Below are 3,499 nucleotides of genomic sequence, written 5' to 3' on the forward strand. Positions count from 1 at the left end.
GTTTAGTTTGGGACACGATGATAGCTTAAACATGTCATATTCAAAACCATGGAACACAGCGATAACTTAACATATCATTTTGGAAACCATAAAGCTACTTAAGTTTATGTAATTTCTACAAGTAATAAAAGGACGGTTGATCTTTCCCCATGGTTTTTCGGTTAAGTTGTTAGGTTTTCCCTACTTTTTTCCTTAATTGTATCATTAGTTTTTATATACAAGTAGTTTAATGGAATTAATGACAAGTAGTTAAAGCTTACTAGAATAAATTTCACTATATAGAAATATACAAATAATCAAAGATTAGCATTGGTTTATTAAGGGATAGTCTAAGAATCTTTAATGAGTAGTTGATGAAGATTGGGAAAAAATGGTTAGATCTAAGAGCAAATGCTATTCTTCAACAATATTTGGGGGGACATAATATACTTTCATGTTTCACTAGAAAATGCCACTAAATCTCTAATTTGTTTATGATGAAGTGGTTATTTAATCTCAAAAATGAAGTAAGGGAGTTCAATAGATGAACATCTAAATGAGTTGCACAGGATGGTTAGCTCGCTAAATTCAAGATTATGTTTGGTGATGAGATCTAAATTTTTTTAGCCATGGGATCTATGCTTAATGGTTTGCAAAAATTGGTTAGCGCCATAACTAATGGAACAACAAACATAATTTAAGCTTTGAAGATGTTTCTAATAGCTTTTTAGAACAACAAATGCCCGAGAAATCTATGGGAAAAGAAAAATCAAATATTAAAGAATTCACCCTTTTGTGATTATAGAAGACAACACCATAGAAGGAAATGTAGGAGATCAATCTGTAGGAGGAGGTTACAGTCTAGGCATGGAAGAAAAATATGCTATCATTGTTGGAAATTTCACCATATTAAAGAAGGAGAAGAAGGAGAAATTTATACCCAAAAGATGACATGTGGCAACAATCCACATACAAACATATTTTTGATGTGATAAATGACATGCTTAAACAATGTGGAACAGTAGAATATTTGCACCAGCAAATGAAGAGACTAAAGTTTGAAACATACAACCAAAAGATAAAGTTGAAGCAATTTAGCAGATAAAGGATATGGAAGAAAAGAAAAGGAAAGGAAATTCAACTATGTCATTTTTCTAAATTGTAGGCCTAGCTGAGACATAGACTAAGGGGCATCTTAGTTTAACTTTTTTTGGATGTAATTAAAGGGGAGTGTTAGACAAACTAATTCCAACCAACTAATAGGTGTCATAACTATCGATCCAAGTGTCACAATTAGTGAGAGAATTTAGTCCAGTTTAGTTGACTTCTTATTGAGTCTCAGTCCAGTGATTTATTATTGATGTCTCCTATGTAATCTTATTTAACTGTTCATAATATTGAGAAGGGTATATGTGCTCTAGGTTTTTAATCCTCTATCAATTAAGAGCATGTCTTTTGTAATTGAATTGACTTTAATTAATTTTTTATGAATATAAATATTATTTTAGAATGAGAACTTTTGTATAATAATTTATTATTTTAATTGATTATTAAATCTTTCTATAGTAATTGGATTGATTTCATCCCTAGGGGTGCGACTTGATGGGTAGCAGAAGTACTTCTAAGGTGCTAAGGTTTTTGTGCCACTGTGTAGGTCACAAGCTCAATCCTTCACATATGCAATCCTTGTTTAGCACGTGGGCTATGCTTCAGACAATGTGGTTGCACCATTCTGGTTGCATGGTGTCAAGAAAGTATGAGAACCCCATATTATGTGTTGTGCTTGGGACTATATTTCACCGTGTCACGCAATTATGAGAACTTTGTGTTACCCTATTACCAATTCCATGGATTGATTCCTTGAGAAGGAACTTGTTCAACGTGGTTGCACCATCACATGATTATGAGAAACCTATTTTATGATTCATTTGACTGATTCCTTTGAGAATGAATTGTTGAAATAGTAAAATATAAAAATTGTTTTAGAAATATTTTTTTTGTTTCAACTTGGTATTAATTTTTTGAAATTCATTTACCTAGTAATGAATTTTTTTTAGAAACAAATTTACGCCTTAAGGAATTTCCCTCTGAAACCAACTCCCCTGGGTGCACACCTGTCATCACTCCTTGTCGTTTGATCCATCGTTACACGATTGGATTGTCCTAGTCCATTGATTTAATTGCACCGACACATAGAGTTTTCTGTTTCCCTTTGCGCAGATGTCGTTGTATTATGTAATGATGGGTATTGTTGGGTTTGTTAATTACTAACTAATTTTAACAACTCTCGGTCAATTTGTTGGAGCAACTATGTTTATAGTAGCTCCTTTATTAGTGGCTATAACTGTGTGAAGAGGAAAAGCCTTGATTTTCATGAGAGTTCCATTGTTAGCGGTTTTACAGACAAGGAGGATAAATCTATGGAAGCAACTACACAAGGTAAGATAGGGACGCTCCCCATTTTCTCCTACCAAGGATTGAAATAGGTGACCGATGATTTCCACGAGAAGAATCAAGTTGGATATGGAGGATATGGCTTGGTTTATCTAGGTAGACTCCATGATGGTAATGTCGTGGAAGTGAAGAGATTGCATCAGGATAATTGTAAAAGATTCAAATAGTTCATCAACGAGGTGCAGATTCTTTCGACCTTCTATCATCCAAACCTGGTTCGTCTCTATGGTTGTAGTTCCCCACAAAGTCCATATCTACTTCTCGTTTATGAATATGTTCCAAATGGTACTTTGTCAGATCATCTTCATAGGGAACTGAAGAGGGATAAAGGTCTAGATTGGGATACCCATCTCAGAATTTGTATAGATACTGCCTAGGCCCTAGCATTTCTTCACTACCATGAATTGCCTATTTTCCACAAAGATGTAAAATCTTCAAATATTCTGCTGGACGAGGAATTGCATGTCAAAGTAGCAGATTTTGGGCTTTCAAGATTTGTACCATTAGATGTAACTCATGTTTCCACTGCTCCACAGGGTATGCCCAGCTAAGTTGACCTGGAATACTACCAATGCTTTCATCTCATAGATAAATCTGATGTCTACAGTTTTGGCATTGTTTTGACGGAAATCGTCTCCCCCAAGTTAGCTGTAGACATAATTTGTAATAAAAGGGAATTTATCTTGGCCAATATGGCAATAAAAAAGATTAAAACATGATCTTTGCATGAGCTAATAGACCCAGATCTGGAAACTGACTCAAACTCTATCATAGAAGTGATGGTTATTGCAATTTCTAAATTGGCTTTAAGATGCCTTGTAGAGAACAAAGAATACCAAGCAGATATGAAGGAACTTGTGGCCAAACTTGAGCAAACCAAATAAAATGGAGTCCACTGTAAACACTTGCTATTTCTGGTCCCTAATGATGATGGGGAATGGGTAGACGTAATGGGTAGTGTCTACTAAGAAATTCTTCACAACCCTCCATTTCATCTTCTCTCCCAAACTTTTGTATCATGTAAAGGTGAACTTGATTGAATAAGGTTTGTAATTTTAATTTTTTT

The sequence above is a fragment of the Pinus tabuliformis genome, chromosome 7 (assembly GCF_031772625.1).
Source record: "Pinus tabuliformis cultivar Carrire ecotype Pingquan chromosome 7, CPIR1, whole genome shotgun sequence".
Classification (NCBI taxonomy): Eukaryota; Viridiplantae; Streptophyta; class Pinopsida; order Pinales; family Pinaceae; genus Pinus; species Pinus tabuliformis.